The 19,228-nt window shown below is 41.8% G+C and overlaps 1 protein-coding gene across 2 annotated transcripts in view; it reads left to right on the forward strand.

Moving 5' to 3' along the window:
* LOC309551571 (glypican-5-like) overlaps positions 1 to 19,228 on the forward strand; it is a 500,453-nt gene that overhangs the window by 479,915 nt on the left and 1,310 nt on the right. The window lies entirely within an intron of this gene.

Genomic DNA, 19,228 nt, shown 5'->3' on the forward strand with positions numbered 1-19,228 from the left:
TACACATGGGCTGTATCATATCACTAAGGTGAGAGCACGGTGAGCACAGAGGTGCACAGGAAGTGGTCATAGAAGCATTGGAAATTTCTTCATTAACTCCTAGGTGCCAAGCACACGCAAATCTCGGTGGCCAGGCATTGGCACTGAGCGGCTGAATATTTGTGTGCATTAGCACCGACAGAGCTGTGCCAAGGTCACGCGCCCTGCATGCTCCCGACACAGTGGCTGGTGGCTCACGAAAACTCACAATCGCTTCTTCTATCAGAATTTTTTCTGATCAAGTGACTGCCGTGACATCCAATCACAGCGATTACATGGTCACAAGCCCCGACCCGCCTCCCAGAATTCCAAACTGCTTAAAGGGCGCTGATGCCAAAATGTTAAGGATTTCACATCACCTCTATTTGATGAACTGTTCTTTATGTTTAATTATATAAACTGGCACAATTAACTAGGTAGTGTGTATCTTCATATTAGTTTATCATTTATCTTTCTTTTTTTTTACTTTTATATTGTTTGCGGGAATATTCAGTTTTTTAAAGGTTTCATGATGGTGACACATATTTCATATAGAGATTGGTAGTGCGGCACTGATTTCACGTATTATTTATATTAATTGTATGAATACAATTGTGTGCTTGCAGCAACCTAAACACATTTTGTAATCCTTAACATTTAATTTTTGGGGCACTAATTTATATGTGTGTAAGGTATTTGTAGTGCAGGGGTAAATAACAAACGCTTTCATTTGGTAAATGTGATAGCACCCAATACTTTAAACCTATATCACCCCTAGCAACCCCAGTACAACAGTTTTCATTAAAGTGGAATCCCAGACAATACCTAACTAATCTTAAAAATGCTCCCTCCCCTCTCTTAACACCTATACTAACTAACCTGTAAGAAAAAATTTATAAAATTATCTTTTTGCAGCCTGCTATGGTGCGGTCACATAATCTCCCCTGCGTCAGCCAGCGGCGGCTGCAGGGGAGAGGAGAGAGCACTCGATAATGGATGATAATGTCTGGAAGTGGTGACCTCTCTCGTAGGCTCCTATAGTCCAAGCATTGTCAGAGGTCTCTTCTCTTCCCAGCAGCCACTGCTGGCTGACACAGGAGAGCCAGATCACATGACCACACAGAGCAAGCTAAAATTAGGTAAGTATATATATATATATATATATATATGTCTTTCTTATACAGGTTACTCAGCATACTGTAGGTGTTAGGAGGAAGAAGATAATCTAACTGCAGGAATGATTAAGAACAGTAATGACTAACTGCAATTTTCTTAATTGTAAAACATTCAATTTTTCATCCAAGTATAAAAAGAGATGGCTAATAGTGTTTTATTATCTTCCTCTGCACAAAGAGCTCAAGTGGTTTTAGCAGCTACCAAAAATTATGACCTTTGGGGATATAGGTGTGTGAGGGATCTAACTACTCAGAGCTGAAACAATTAGCCTTATGTGGACCCAAACTCTTTATAGTGTAACTTCTAGAAGAACTGTAGAGTATGGAAGAGTTAGAACAGGTTTTATCTGCTGTCTGTGTCACCATTTGGAAGATTCACCCTGACCTTTTGTCTTGGTTACTACTGTCAGAAAGTGGGGGGCTACTGAGGATTTCACTATTACAATAGTAGTGTAGCGCCCTCCTAGGTAGGTGCTAGAGGGCGTGTACTATTGTTTTGGTTTCTCTGCCTAACAGAGAGACAGTAGGTAAATGTATGTTCTGTCTGCTTGACAGAGAGCTGTGATTGTTTAGCGGAGTCTGCTCAGTGTGCTCTGATGCTGCTCATACTGTCTTGACGTTTCTGGTCTAGTAGCTATAGGAGGTGCTTGACAGTGAATCCATGAATAATAACCGCGCTCCCAAAAAATTAGTGTGCAATTATGCAAATCAAAAGTGCATATATAGGTGCAATCACATTTTAATTTAATTAAAATAAAATATAACAAAAATTTAAATAAAATGAAATCATATATATGTGTAATGTCCATAAAACTGCAATGTCCATAAAACAACCACCAGGTGTCTCCAACCAAATGTGAATCTTATAAATTCCACCATAAATAAGTCAATATTCTCGTGTCTTCCTCACCAACATTAAGGCACACATCCTACTCACCAGAACTAAATGACCCCCATTACAGACCGTCATATAAGGCAAATAAGGGGTACCACTTTCATTGGTCCTTATACCAGGTACAGGGGTCGATCGCAACAACCACCAGTGTTTAATGGAGCCTTGTGATTCCAATTCATATGAGAAAGGAAATGTAGATGCCTCTCATTGTGCAGTATATCAAGTTTATTAAGTTAAGCACATAAAATTACACATACAGTGAAAACAATCAAGTAAGGCCTGGTAAAATAGCAAAGATGTCGGTTTGTTCCCCCTGCGCTCCAAAGGATGGCGGAAGTGACGTGTCATGCAAGGCCCACCCAATGCATTTCGTCAGCAACATCTTATGTCATCAGGGGTGATCATATGATCGGACACATCACTTCCTTATTTATATACTACTGCCATTTTCAGATATCCAAATCTGATTCAATCCTTTCAATACTTTATTAAAAAATCAATAATAAGAAATCCCATAGCTATTCTATATATGCTAGCAATATTTTGCAGCTTATATTAAAAAGTTATATTAAAAAAAAAAATTATTAAAATATATAAATATAGTAAAAATTAGTGATGGGCCAAACGCCCCCCTGTGTGTATCGCACCAGAACATCTCGAACAGGGAAAAATTCTAGCGAACATGCGAACTCCATTAAAGTCTATGGGACACGAACGTGAAAAATCAAAAGTCCTAATTTTAAAGGCTTATAAGAAAGTTATTGCCAAAAAAAAGTGTATGGGGACCCGGATACTGCCCTGGGGGACATGTATCAATGCAAAAAAAAATTTTTTTAAACAATAGTTTTTACAGGAGCAGAATTTTAATAATGCTTAAAGAAAAAAACAATAAAAATGAAAAATTCCTTTAAATATTGTGCCTGGGGGGTCAGCATACTGTAGGTGTTAGGAGGAAGGAGAGGTCATTTTTAAGTTGGTTAGGTAATGCATGGAATTCCACTTTAACTGGAAAATAATCTAACTGCAGGAATGATTAAGAACAGTAATGACTCACCGCAATTTTCTTAATTGTAAAACATTCAATTTTTCATCCAAGTATAAAAAGAGATGGCTAATAGCGTTTTATTCTCTTCCTCTGCACAAAGAACTCAAGTAGTTTTAACAGCTACCAAAAATTGTGACCTTTGGGGATATAGGTGTGTGAGGGATCTAACTACTCAGAGCTGAAACAATTAGCATTATGTGGACCCAAACTCTTTATAGTGTAACTTCTAGAAGAACTGTAGAGTATGGAAGAGTTAGAACAGGTTTTATCTGCTGTCTGTGTCACCATTTGGAAGATTCACCCTGACCTTTTGTCTTGGTTACTACTGTCAGAAAGTGGGGGGCTACTGAGGATTTCACTATTACAATAGTAGTGTAGCGCCCTCCTAGGTAGGTGCTAGAGGGAGTGTACTATAGTTTTGGTTTCTCTGCCTAACAGAGAGACAGTAGGTAAATGTATGTGCTGTCCCCAAAGCACCCTTCCCATGTTGAGGGCAAGCGGTCTGGTATGATTCAGGCGGAGGGGGGGCGCTCGCTCGTCTCCTTCCCCTATCCTGGCCTGCCAGGCCGCATGCTCGGATAAGGGTCTGGTATTGATTTTGGGGGGGACCCCACGCCATTTTTCTTTCAGTTTTGGTGTGGAGTTTCCCTTAAAATCTATACCAAACACAAAGGGCCTGGTATGGATTTTATAGGGGGGGACCCCATACCATTTTTTTTTAATTTTGGCATGGAGTTCCCCTTAAAATCTATGTTACGAATGAGCAATTTTGGGATTTTGAATGAGACACAAGCCCTATAAAGGCTCTGCGTCTCCATCCCTGTGATAGAAATAAAGGAAAGAAGATTGGGACTTTAAATGAGGTGCATGAGAACAACTGGCGCTAAGGACACCATACTCACCAACCAGTCTGCTAACAAACGTAATCAAACTGTCTAACAATGTATGTTAACCCTCACGGCACCCTGTATTACTTGCAACCATAACACTACTAATTTATAAGTGTCTCCACAGTGGGAGCACATGCTAGCTAGTGGATAGATGAGGGACAGGTGGGCATGGAGATAGCCCAAGCCTCCCCCAACCTGCCTCCATCTATGACTGGCCTTTAATGTATATTGCAAAATCACAAGTAAATACAATCCAATGGCTATGTGATAGCCACAGGGTTGAAACTAACAATGATTGGCTGAGGAGCACGCACCTCCATCCCTGATTGTATGTTACGAATGGGCAATTTTGGGACTTTGAATGAGACACAAGCCCTGTAAAGGCTCTGCATTCCATCCCTGTGATAGAAATAAAGGAAAAAAGATTGGGACATTAAATGAGGTGCGTGAGAACAACCGGCCCTAAGGAAACCATACTCACCAACCAGTCTGCTAACAAACAGAATCAAACTGTCTAACAATGTAGGTTAAAAACAGAGGTTTAGTTAACACACATTTGCAATGTTAGTTAACATTTGTGTTAACTAAACCCCTGTTTTTAACCTACATTGTAAGACAGTTTGATTTGGTTTATTAGCAGACTGGTCAGTGAGTATGGTTTCCTTAGGGCCTCATTTAAAGTCCCAATCTTTTTTCCTTTATTTCCCCTTAAAATCTATAACAGACCCAAAGGGCATGGTATAGTTTTTTTTTTCTTTGGGGGGGGGGGGGGGGGATACCATGCCGTTTTTTTTTAATTCTGTCATAGGGTTCCCCTTAACCACTTAAATAGAGGGCACTTTCACCCCCTTCCTGCCTAGACCAATTTTCAATTTTGTCGTGTAATCAGCAGCCTTATATAGTGTGGGGCGTGGACTTAGCCCCTGAGCCATGATTGGCTAAAGGCACCCTGCCTTTGGCCAGTCATGGCTCTGAAAGGCATTATGCTGTGATTGGCCAAAGCATACAGGTCATATGCATGCTTTGGCCAATCATCAGTAATTTATTCACTGCACCAGCGCAGTGCATTATGTGGCGCTCTTCGGTGGGCGAACTTCCCGCCGAGTGCCCCATTTGTTTGTGTGTTCATCGAACACATGAACAGCAGATATTCGAGTCGAACTTATGTTTGACTCAAACATTAAACCCATCCCTAGTAAAAACGAATAACACTGCCCCCTATGGTGTATTAGGAACTAAAAGTCAAGAAACATACACCCTCTCTAGTGGTGAAAATTGCATTTTTAGTATTAATGATGTGGAAGTGCTGTTCAATGCTGTAACACTTTGAGCCCAAGTGATGACGATCTCCCGGAGGGAGTCCATGACAGCCTGGGCTCAGGGGAAGTGGGTTAAAAGATGCTGGATACTATTCTGCCCAGAAGACTGAAGACATTTGATTTTGGTAAGAAATTACTGCAGGGGACAACTGCAAAATATTTTTTTTTTTTTTTAGCAGGTGTTAAAGGAACTTTTTTTTTTTTAACTGAAATTCAGCTTTAAATATTTTGGTATGAATAAGGTGATATGTCTGTTGTGAAATGACTGTTGAGGTGGTCTCAGCATTAACATAGCATATAATGACACATCACCTGAGTGGTGAATTTAATCTAATGACACTGAGCTGTGTTTCCACAACAATATTTGTTCTTGCAGGTCATGGCAGCATAGTAAATTGAGAACGCTAGAGACAACGCAAAGCAATAAAACTGCTTGGCAATAACTTGCAGTGTCAGCAGATATTGTGTAAAATGCATTTTACTGTGATGCAATGGTAATCCATCTTATTGTGGACTAGTACAAGGAATCTGCACTTAAAATGCACTAAAATACCATTTTTCCCTTTCTTCTGTTGCATTGAGTAACTGGAATAAAAAGTGTTCTTGACTTTCTGTTCATCTTGAGGTCTCATACAGTTACTGAAAGGGTGATTGATTTGGTAAATTTTTTATTTCGAGAAATCCAGTGTAATTAGAATTGGATAGCTAATATTCAACAGCACTAAGCACTTTAGACTTGCTGTGTTGAGTTCCCAGGTGGAAATTAGGTGCCCTATATCTGCCTGGAGTTTATGTTTTTCCCATGTTTGAAGTGGTTCTTTGGGTGCTGACATACTGACATAACCTCATTATTCAGCAGCTTATCTAGAGAACTATTGTGAGCTTTCATTAAAGTAGGCTTTCTGATACCAGCAGGGGCAGAACTAAAATGACGGTAAAGGCCCGTACACACGTAGCGATTGTCGGCCGTAAATATTCGGCCACCGACCGATCGGCCGATTGTCGGCTTGTTAGTATGATGCTTCCGACAACCGACTGCGACTTTTCGGCCGAACAGAATCTGCTGTGCAGGCTTTAAAATTTTTGTTGGCCAACACCAGAACAGCCGATTGTTCCTCAGTCAGTACAGAATTCGGCCGACAAACAGCAGATGAGCAAGACTGGGCATGCTCAGAGAAGAAAAAACACACGAAAGTTAACCATCACATGACATCACTTCTGCAGTCGGCTGTTGTTGGCCGACAAAATTTGTGTGCAGTCTTTAGCACTTTTCAACCGACAGGACAGCACCGGACAAAAGACGGCCGATCATTCGGCCGACATTCGGTACGTGTGTACGGGGCTTAAGACACCTCCCTTAGCCAATCCATCCAAAACCCACGACAGCAGCAGATCATCACTTTGAAGTATCTCAAACAGGGTTCTGTGGAGCCCTAGGGTTCTTCTGGAGGTTGTTAGGCTTTCCTTGAGCAAGGAGCACGGTCTACCTCTCAGATAAGTAACCACTGACATCAATTTTTTTTTTTAGCCAGTGCTTTAAGTGGGCCGGTATGCACTGGTACTCAGTACCGCCACTTCCAAATATGGCTCTTGAGCATACCGCCACCTCTCCGTGCACCTTAGCGTACCAGTACGCTCATTTTGGACATTTGCGCCCTCAATTGCCACCCCCCCCAACAATATTTCCCACTCCAGAGCCAAACCAGTCACCACCAGTGAGTCCCCCTGCTCCAGAGTCCCAGCCCAGGCCAGGCGGGGTGCTCTGTGGGGACCCTGATGTGGGGTGGGGGGGGGCGAAAAAATTTATAGTCTATAATAGAGTACCGGCACCTGTTTTGGGCCACTTAAAGCACTGTTTTTAGCTATCTGTAAGGGGCATTTTTGCCCCTGAAGCAGCCTTCCTCCCACTGACCACAAATGTAAGGGACATTCTTTCTACTGACCACCAATGTAAGGAGCATTCTTCTCACTGACCACAAATGTAAGGAGCATTCTTCCCACTGACCGCAAATGAAAGGAGCATTCTTCCCAGTGACCACAAATGTAAGAGACATTCTTCCTACTAACCACAAATGTAAGGAGCATTCTTACCACTGATCATCATGCTAATAATCAATGAGCTGTAGATATAGTGGTTATTAGTAGGGTCTTCTTGAGACCAGAAAGCTATTTCATGTTAAAGAGGTTGGACTAAAGTCATGTTAACTAATTGCTAAAGATCCTCACATCTAAATAAGGTAAAAATGAACTTTTATGTGGAAGTTATGGGATATTAGGATGCCTTCATTACAGAGATCCAAATGCCCAGTTTTCCATAATTTTCAAACTTCAAACCTTCAAAGCACAGATCAACCATCAGATTGGAGAATGAAAGAAATAAAGCATTATGGGTTATTCACTTTATTTTAAACACTACTACAGTGAGCACTATTTTTTTTTTAAGATGAGCCAGTGAATGTGTATTTTATATCTGCATGAACATCTGCATATAACAATGTAACAATTAAGACTACAGCCCTGGTTCATCTAATCTCATGAGCACTGCTTCATCTCGATGCTACAATTCTAAAGGAACAATATTCTGTCAGGGCTGGAGTTGTTTTCTGGCAACTGCTGTGCTGAAAAACTCTCCACCCAATAACATATTGTCACTGGGAATGAGGTGCTGTAACTGTGGTACACAATAACATCATATGTTACTAGTAATGGAGATGCCATAATTGTTTTTACCAGTTATATCAGATGTCATCAGTTGAATCCAACGCAATTTTATTTCAGATAGTTGCAGTACAGGTGATGTAGTTCCAGTCTTTTGAAGTGTAAGAAGTAGATGGGAAAGATTTACTTAACCACTTTACCACCGGAGGATTTTGCTGTCTTACGTCCAGGCCACTTTTTGCGATTAGGCACTGTGCAAATTTAACTGACAATTGCGCGGTCGTGCGATGCCGTACCCAAACGAAATTTACGTCCTTTTTTTTCCACAAATAGAGCTTTCTTTTGGTGGTATTTGATCACCTGTGTGATTTTTACTTTTTGCGCTATAAACAAAAAAATAGCGTTTATTTTGAAAAAATAACAATATTTTTAACATTTTTTATGTGAAATCCCCCCCCCCCAAAAAATGTAGAAATCAAAATTTTTTTTAATTTTTGGCCAATTTGTTTTTTGCTATGTTTGGTAAAAAAAATCACAATAAGCGTATTTTGATTGGTTTGCACAAAAGTTATTGCGTTTACTAACTAAGGGAAAGATTTCTGTAATTTTTGGTGTTTTTTTTTTTTAACGCGTAATGGCGGCGATCTGCGTTTTTTTTTTTGCGGGACTGCGACATTGCGGCGGACAGATCGGACCCCTAACTGACATTTTTGACACTTTTGGGGGTACCAGTGACATTACTGCAGTAATCAGTGCTATATATATGCACTGTTACTGTAAAAATGACACTGGCAGGGAAGGGGTTAATTTTATTGGAGAGGGAGGGGTTAATGTATGCCTGGTGCTTACTAACGTGTGGGGGGGGGGGGGTGACTGTGTGAGTCAGGGACAGATCGGATGTTCAGCTATGCTGAACACTGCGATCTGTCACTCCCTGTCACTTAGGAGATCCGCCCGCTCTGTTTACACAAGCGGGCCGATCTCCAAACTAGATTCCCCGACGATCGGGGAAGAGCGGCGGCGATCGCTGCTGCTCCTCCCCTTGCCCGACTCCCGCTGTGACTGAACACAGCGGGAGCGAGCCTCCGGCGGCGCGCGCGCCACCCACCAGGGTGGACGATAACGAGTCACATTGCTGCAGTAGCAGCAATGTGAGCGGAGCTAAAGTGGTTAAACTAATTCACACAGAATTTGGTGCAGCTTTGCATATTACTCAATCAGCTTCTAACTTCAGCTTGTTAAATTAAGCTTTGATAATAAAACCTAGAAGCTGATTGGTTACTATGCACAGCTGCACCAGATTCTGTGTGCATCAGGTTTAGTAAATCTCCCCCAATTACTTTCTAGAACCCTGTCTCTGTGAAGAACTAATAATGATTGAGGGAACAGGAAAGAAGCAAGAAGTGTCTAACCAGGACTGACTAACTTGCCTTAAACAGGAGGAGAGGACAGAAAAAGATACCAAATTGCATAGTAAACAAGTTGTAGTGGCTCAAAATCACCCCTTGATAGCATACATACTACCATGTTGATGTACATTTTACTGGAAATTTAGGTTAGTTTGGGGATTCAATTGAGGTTAAAGACTGGGTTTTGATTTTAGGATGAGGTGTCAGGGTCAGAATTAGGTTCAAGGTTAGTTTGCAAGTTGGTGGGTATTTTCTGGTGTGATAAATAATTGTATTGTAAACTTAATAAATGTAGGTGGGTTTAAGACTAGGTTGTCCAACACATCCTCCATGTTTCCCTCTCTTGTTGGGCACCAAGCAAGGGTCATGTGAGCACAGGGAGTCCAGCTAGGGAGGGAGTCCAAGCACTGACCCCCTCGCTACTAGAGAACCTGTCACCTAACCAGCTACCACGCCGACTGGTTACTATTTCTCCTTACTGTTACTGATGAACCTGCCGTAGTGATGTTACACATACCCCATATTTTAGTTAAGGACCCAAGTCCTTTGATGATTTGCCCTATTCTTGCATGCACTTATCGATTACCTTTAGACCAGACTCTGAGCAGTTTAATCAACGTTTACTGTAAACTTGGCAACAAGTATAACATACAATATCATTTCATTCCTAAATGAACCTAACGGTGGCTGACCCAGGTTACCAGCACATGTGAAGTCTCATAGAGGAAAGTCCAAACTTAGCAATGCTCTTTAAGAGAAGTCCATGTTCCAGGTTTCTTCTGGTGAATTGGCATTCCAGAGCAGACCATACGTCCCAGCAGGTCTTTAGTGAAGTTTCCCCATGCATTTCCCCAAGCATTCCCCAGAGCCCCCCTTAGGATCCGGACATATTCCCTTTTATAGAACACACAAGAGAGGCTGGGCTCCAGCGAAAGCCCGCACACACACCAGGGAAAGGCGGCAAAAACATTACCCCTTCCCCCTGACCTGGGGGGTTCTAACTACACATTCAGTAGGCTACCTGACTACAAGCTGAATTAACACATGCATTTAAAGTGGTTCTAAAGCCTGAAGGTTTTTTTTTTATCTTTATGCATATCTTTACTGAAGGTAAAAATACTTTAGTGTTCAGCTCCCCCTTCAGCCTTCAGCCCCTTACCTAACCCCCATCTCAATACAGTTCTGTGCACATGAGCCTCAGTTCTCCCAGGTCTCTCCCTCCTCATTGGCTGAGACACAGGAGCGGGAGTCATTGGCTCCCACTGCTGTCAATCCCAACCAGTAAAGAGGAAGCAGGGGGCAGGGCGAGACAGAGGCAAGCCGCGGTCCTCGTGTCTTATAGGCACACTGAGGTGGATCAGGAGCAAGCACGCACAAGTGCCACCAGAGCAAATCAACTTTTTATGGGGCGGATCCAGAGTCTAGTCTCAGGAGGGGCATCACTTTTATTGGCGGTGGGAGAGGTGCCCCCCTCCCGCCGCTTCCCGGTCGTTTTCCCAGCTTACCAGAGCCGTCGGTAGCAGGGAAAATGATCCGATCCGCTGTGTGGATGGGCAGGAAGTTGAGTTAGGGCAAGATGGCCCCTACTCCACTCAATGCCCATGGAGGGCCGGAGCGACATCAAACGTCACTTCCGCCCAAAGGCCTTAAAGGGCCAACATTTTTTTTTTTTTTATTAAAAACTTACTTTTAATTGTAAATGTGAGATCTGAGGTCTTTTTGACCCCAGATCTCACATTAAAAAGGACCTGTCCTGCTTATTCCTATTACAATAAATGTTTACATTCCTTGTAACAGGAATAAAAGTGATCCAAAAAAAAATATTTTTAAAGGGACAGTGTAAAAATAAAAAAAATAAATAAGAGAAAAAAAAATTTAAAGCACCCTGTCCCTCCGAGCTTGCGCACAAAAGTGAACACATACCTAAGTCGCGCTCACATATGTATATGGTGTTCAAACCGCACAATTGAGGTATCACCGTGATCGTTAGAGCAAGAGTAATAATTCTAGCCCTAGACCTCCTCTGTAACTCTAAAATGATAACCTGTAGAAATTTTTAAAGCAACGCCTATGGAGATTTTTAAGTACCAAAGTTTGTTGCCATGCCACAAGTGTGAGCAATTTTGAAGCATGACATGTTCAATATCAATTTACTCGGCGTAACTTTATCTTTCACATTAGAGAAAAAATTGGGCTAACTTTACTGTTTTCTTATTTTCTTATTCACATAAGTGTATTTTTTTCCCAAAAAATTGTGTTTGTAAGACCGCTGCACAATTACGGTGTGACATAATGTATTGCAACAATTTAGATTTTATTCTCTAGGGTCTCTGCTAAAAAAAAAAAATAATGTTTTGGGGGGTTCTAAGTAAGGGAGTAGCTCCCATGGAAGAGCAATTGACAACTCTGAGATAAGGAAGCAGCCAGGCTGAGCCAGCATCGTAGATCTGCTTGCATCTTTTACAGCGCTGGCCTGGCCGGGAGCCAGGAGAAGCTGGAGGGAGGAGGTGGGTGGAGCCAAAACTCCACTAGGCGCGTGGCGTAGGAGGAAGAAGGCTCCGTTTTGAATACTGGGGCCTCACTCTCATCCTCCCCAGGCTGTCGTGACATCATTGGCTGCTAGACGCCAGGCGGCGATAGCAACCAGTGTACTGCAGTATAGGCCAGTGGCGCGGCGGCACTACAACAACAGAGGCTCTTGGCGCCGCTGCTGGCCTGGGACTAAAAGAGACACTGGGAGTCTGGACTTGGGACTGGAGTGGGTAATATTTTCGGGGGGAGGGGGCAATTGACCCATTGCCCCCCTGGATCCGCCACTGTATGGGGGCACTCGGCTAGGGGGAAGTGCCAGGAATGCCAGCAGGGGACCCAAGAAGAGGAGGATCAGGACTGCTCTGTACAAAACCATTGCACAGAGAAGGTAAGTATAACTTGTTTGTTTTTTGTTTTTTCAAAATCTGAACCTTTAGTATCACTTTAAAGTTTCTAAAAGTTGTATGTGACCAAAATTTTGATGTGGAAACTCCCATGCCTAAAAACACATATTTTCAGAAGTCTGAGGTCACAGGGCAACTAATGGTGGTCTGTGGCATGTTTCCTTTCGCCTGTGAGGACAGCTGTACTACAAGCTAGCATTGTGAGCAGGCTCGTTGGCATTACTTTCTATCAGTCATTGCTGGCTATGTAAGGGCCTTCTGACCAGTGTGAACCAGGGATTTGTGATTTCACATGGAATCTGCATTGCACTTTTTAGAAAAGACTTAGGTTTGTTTCCAAAGTAGAATGTATTCTTTCAGGCATCGTGATGCAAGCTGGATGTGAGACATGAGCTGGCAGAAGAGGACAGAAAGTATTCTTGGAACAGATTATGTCACTTCAGGGCAGATGTGAGCTGCATTGTGGCAAACACTGTGTGTGGCATGTGGGCAGCTCAGCACACAATATGTTCTGTTATTTCTACTAAGCCCCTCGCTTTAGGATGCGTGGGTGTACTTTCACTTTAAAAAGATTCAAGTACTGGAAATATTTCCCTTTCCCCTCTAGTACATGTTCAGTCCGTCTGTCTTCAGCCTTTAAGCTGTTAGGACGTGAATAAGGAAACTTGGTTGTTTTTCTTGCCTCCTTCTGTCATTTTACTTTATGGTGTAATAACTGTTGTTAGTTGGTTAGATACTTAGTGAATAGAATTTCCCATTATCATATTAGGATAGGGTGAAGATGATAATCAGGTGCGCTAACCCTAGAGATACAAAACTAACACAGCATAAAAAATTATATATGAGTTGGTGAAATAAAATATACAAATTATCAAATATAAATGTGACCAAATATCCAAAGATAAATCCGTGCGGTGTAATTCAAATAAAAAGTCCAGTGAAACACCAATGAATCTCAAACAATAGTGTCCATATGAAGGTGATAAACAGTCCAAATGAAAATAAATCCAAAGTCGGTGATGTAAATACAATTTCAATCTGGAAAGTGCAAGCCTTGTGATAGAATAGGTTCAGAGACCCACCACCAGCTTAGCCTCTTACCAAAAGATGGAAGTTTAAGGGCATGTAGAAATATCACTGCTCCAAAGATCGCGCAGCTGCAGAAAGATTACAAGTCACCCAAGTGACACACTTGCTCACAGGTAATGCCTAAACTCTTACCAAACAGAGCTTGGAAGAAAGCCTGGAACTATCCTGTATTCAGGTCCTCTTTGGGAACACTGCGCGCTTGCCAGGTGTTGTGATCTCGGGTGTCTTTTACCTCAATAGTATGGGGACACAAGAGAGGGGACCGCCATGGTGCATTATCGACAAACAGTTTTATTTGTAAAGAAAAGAATGCACTTACAATATTGCAGACAATATTCGTGGGGTCCCTCAAAATGAAGCAGAGTAGCGGTGGCCGCCTGCAGCGCGGACCGCCGTCTCGGTCTACTGGTGATGACGCGGCGCCTCCTCTCTGACACGTTTCCCCCGACAGGGCATCCACTGAGATAGGAGGTTATCTCAGTGGATGCCCTATCGGGGGAAATGCGTCAGGGAGGAGGCGCCGCGTCATCACCAGTAGACCGAGACGGCGGTCTGCGCTGCAGGAGGGCCACCGCTACTCTGCTTCATTTTGAGGGACCCCACGAATATTGTCTGCAATATTGTAAGTGCATTCTTTTCTTTACAAATAAAACTGTTTGTCGATAATGCACCATGGCGGTCCCCTCTCTTGTGTCCCCATACTATTGAGGTAAAAGACACCCGAGATCACAACACCTGGCAAGCGCGCAGTGTTCCCAAAGAGGACCTGAATACAGGATAGTTCCAGGCTTTCTTCCAAGCTCTGTTTGGTAAGAGTTTAGGCATTACCTGTGTGCAAGTGTGTCACTTGGGTGACTTGTAATCTTTCTGCAGCTGCGTGATCTCTGGAGCAGTGATATTTCTACATGCCCTTAAACTTCCATCTTTTGGTAAGAGGCTAAGCTGGTGGTGGGTCTCTGAACCTATTCTATCACAAGGCTTGCACTTTCCAGATTGAAATTGAATTTACATCACGACTTTGGATTTATTTTCATTTGGACTGTTTATCACCTTCATATGGACACTATTGTTTGAGATTCATTGGTGTTTCACTGGACTTTTTATTGAATTACACCGCACGGATTTATCTTTGGATATTTGGTCACATTTATATTTGATAATTTGTATATTTTATTTCACCAACACATATATAATTTTTTATGCTGTGTTATTTGTATCTCTAGGGTTAGCGCACCTGATTATCATCTTCACATTACATACTTTCATTCTAAGGTAGCAGCACCCATATTTGAATCAGCTCACTTTTTCTTGCATATTTCAATATTAGGATAGGAGCATATGACAAAAAAAAAAAATAATAGCTCTGTACCAGTGTTTAGTGCTTTGTACAATGGCCATTCAGAAGCTAGTTTTCAGTAAGTACGTGAATGAAAATTGAAAGGTGATTGGTTATTATGGGGTACTGCTAATGTCTGCTCTTTCCATAGTTATTCAACCACTTTGGCTCTCACACCTGTTTACCCTCTTTAGACAAACTAAAGTGCCAACTTTTTTTTTTGTAAAACTTTCTATATAATGACAATCAAAAAATGGGGAAAATTTGCTTTCCCTTGTTGACCAGGCACAGCTGGCATCCAACCCTTCTCTCTGATGCTCTAGTTTGTGGGTGGGCCCTTTGCATCCTCACTTACAGTGCAGAACTGCAAAAGAAATGGAGGGATAATGTAAGTAAAAGTGCTATTTACCATTACCCTGAGCTACATATGTCAAATACAAGGTCTGTGGGCCAAATCCAGCCCGCAGGCTTTGTCATGTGGCCCTTACACCTAGTTTTGCAGCCGGAACATGGCAGAATTCTATTCTGCTACCTCTGACCCTCGTCCTCTGCTCCCACTCCTCACTATTACTTGTAATCACAGAAGCCTTCTGTGTTTACAAGAAACAGATTCTCTCTCAGCAGCTCCCAGATGCAGATCTCTGCACGAACTCATGACGGGGCACAGCATGAACAGATCTCCAGAGAGGGAGAATGATCTCCCTGCAAGATAAGGGACATTTGTGGTACTACAGCCGAGCCAGGTAGGAGAGAGTAGAGATGCAAGGAATCTTTGGGGAAGGGGGTTGGAGTTGTGATTGTATACTCTGCACTATGCATAGCACACTCCTAATCCCTACACTATGTAAACAGCGTGCCCCTGAACTCTGTACTCTGTACGTCATGCACTCCTGAACCCTGCACTCTGTACGTAAAGCACTCCTGAACCCTGCACTCTGTACGTAATGCATTTCTGAACCCTGTACTCTGTACGTAGTGCACCTCTAAACCCTGCGCTCTTTATGTAGTGCATCCCTAAACCCTGCACTCTGTATGTAGCGCAACCCTAAACCCTGCACTCTGTATGTAGCGTACCCCTGAACTCGGAACCATGTATGTTGCGTACTCCTGAAGCCTGTATGTAACACACTTACGAACTCTGTGCATTCCCAAATGCTGCACTCTGTACATAGCACACCCCAGAGGGCAGCAATACTGCTAATATATGTTATATATATATATTAAAAATGCATCAGGAGGAGTAAAACTCCACGGAGGAGTTGAGGGTTCTACCTTCAGAAGATATACAAGGCCAAAAATGTATTAACCCAGCATTATACAATCATATCTAAAGGATAACTTGTTGGATGATAGCTTCAGATACACATCCTGATTTTCTGTGATATTTGAGATCACAAGGCACATTGGTCACACATACCAAGGTGTGTGTTGACAGTCTTACAGCAATGGCTTAATGATGTCTTCTTAATGGCCCCTTGGAGGTTATTACTGACTTTCATTGGCAATGTCCGTATGTCATTACTTTGCTCAAGCAGGCCTCACATGTCTAGCAGAGGTCACTGGAAGCATCAGCAATAATACAGTAACAATGTAGAGGGACTGACAAGACCCTCTTAGTGTCAGGGAAGGTCACAGCTTGGGCCTCATCTTGGCATGTGATGGCATTTGTCTGTATGATCCATATGCCAGTTATAAGGGGAGGGGGTTTTGCCCTTAGATGCCTCCTGTACTAAACTTCATCCCTCAGAGAGACTGCTGAAATCTGCAAGTTTCTGATGCTTAGGTGTTCCAGGATGTGGCTGATCTGTGGTGAGGGGTTGAAAAATTCTGCTGGCAGGCTGGGAAATCCAGGCAAAGCCAGACAGGCTTCATACCGCCTCTGCAAGTCATGAATCAGCTTAGGGCTAACATAGCGGAATACATATTCCATCATAAACAGTGACAATGGAAAATGAAAATCATTGTATTTTTTGTAGAACAATTATCAATAAAATAATTAAGAGGCGATGAAAAAACTTTTAATAAAGTTTTATAATTGTTTTTGAGAAATTCAGTAAATTTGGATATACTAAATGTATACTATAATTATATAATTATAATTATACAGTATAATTAAACACTGTAAATGTATACTATACTTAAATAAAATTATAATTGTATACTTATTTAATCATATTAATTTATACTATACTAATATATTTCATTGAGTATATGAACTTCAGTGCGTATGAACTTGTTTTATTTCTTAATTCTGACACCTTTACTGAAGTTTTAAAAAGACAATACCTCTTAGACTAGTCAAACCTGCCCAATGGATCCTAATGTAATGGCCCTACTACAGACACACAATAGGTCCCATTAGAGGACAGGTTAACTACTGTAACGGAACCACAACCCACACTGTGTTTTTGGGCTTCCGTCAGAATACTGCTTTGGAAAGTGCACAGTCTTTTCCTCGTTAGTAAATTGACCCCCTAAAATATATGGCAGCTGCAGACTGTTTTCATTTTGACACACTGGGGTTGATTTACTAAAGGAAAAAAGACTTTGCACTTTGCAAAGTGCAGTTCCACTCTGCAAGAGCAGTTTCTCTAGAGCTTAGCAAAAATGCTTTTTTTTTTTCCTTGCAACTGATTGGATATTCTTTGCAAAGTGAACCTTTACCTCATTTTTTAAGCTCTGGAGCAACTGCTCTTGCAGAGTGAAACTGCACTTTTCAAAGTGCACAGTCTATTTGCCTTTAGTAAATTAATCGCAGTGCATTACCATAAACACGAATCCTAAAGTTTATGTACATGGAATCATTCAGATTGACACATAATTAGTACACCGGATGACAGAAATTGGTGTCAAGCTCTTGGTCTCAGCCTAAGATGTAATTAGAGAAGTATAAAGATGATTCTCAAAGGTTCATGAAGGGACAAGATTGATAGTCAGACATTGTAACAGCTCAGACGGAATAATAAAAGATGCTTATGGTTCCATGTGAAGGAGATGTGATAACTGGGACAGAGAGAGCAGGGAGGAGTGACCGGGAGTCCCTGGAGAGGCTAGGAGGTGTCTGCTCCAACAGTGACAGTGATAGAACGACACATGCTGCTGTCTGTCCTTGCACTGATGCTTTCTCTGGAATTTATTCCTAATTATCTGTAATGGTAGTCTGAAAGATTTCCATTTCTCATTCTAGATATACCGCATACAAATATCTCTAAGATTCATTGTGCATACTAATTGTGGTTAAATCCACAGGGCCTTTTCAGTTGACTTCCCTCTGACATCAGGACTTCCACAAGCAATATTTTACACAGCTAATGTTATTTAAAAAGCGACTGTGCCTTTAAATATTTCCTGCACTGTAGTGCTGCTGATTTACTTGCTTATAATCAACATTTCTCACAGGTCAAAAACAGCTATGTAAGGAAAGCCAAATGGAACACAAAAGCCACATCATGGGTCAAAGTATAACAGCAGCTGTGTTGTTGACATTAAACGTATTTTCATATATTCAAATGCTGAAGGACAGTGTTTTTTGGCCAACTCACCACATAATAACTGTTCCAAACTACAGTTACCAAATGTTTAAATTTTGGATCCTATATTGCCCACTGATGCAAGGCAATGTTCTAAAATATAGCTGTAAAAAATAGGCTCTGTTTTGGATGATATATCAGGACTTCATATTTAAATGTTGGGAGGATCTGATATCAAACCAGCACTAGGAATGGGCCTAGGTCTGTGCAGATTGTCATCAAAACTGAGCAAATGCATTATCTGTTCATATGGACAACAGGCTCCCAAAATGTACGCTTGTCATGGCAATCAATATCATTGTTAGTAGCTTACGTTATGGGCCATACACACTATAAGATTTTCTGAAGACTTTTTCCTTCAGACTTACCAAAACCATATAATATGAGGTCAAACCTAAACACTTTCAATTTGTATGCAATCTGGCAGGCCCTTGCACAGCATAGAAAATGTAAATCTGAAGGAAATCTAACCACAAAAGTTGGATAGTGTGTATCCAGCTTAAGGTCTACCTCAGCTTTTCTCAACCTTTTAACCCCCAGAGGAACTGCTAAAATAAGGTCTCAGGAAACTCCTGTTAAAATAAATTCCTGGGGTCATTGCAAAAATTCCCCTTACATTGATTGTCAGTTGGAAGAATGCCCCACCTACTGTGGTCATTAGAATGGCACCCTAACAGATGACTAGAAAGATCATTGGTGTCATCCTTCTGGCTCTGCCACTCAAACTGGAACTATGCAGGCACCATTAGATGGGGGTAAATCATCCACAACTCAAGGAACCCATAGAAACCTCTAGAGGAACTCTAGGGTTCCAGGCAACCCTGTTTTAGAATGGCTGGTCTACCTAAAATTTACATTTGAGTGTTTCTTGAGTGTTTCTAGGGGTGCTTATCTTTCACAAGTATTCTGGTGAGGTCTCATTCTCCCT

This window comes from Pelophylax lessonae (assembly GCF_965119305.1).
Source record: "Pelophylax lessonae genome assembly, chromosome: 3".
Lineage (NCBI taxonomy): Eukaryota > Metazoa > Chordata > Amphibia > Anura > Ranidae > Pelophylax > Pelophylax lessonae.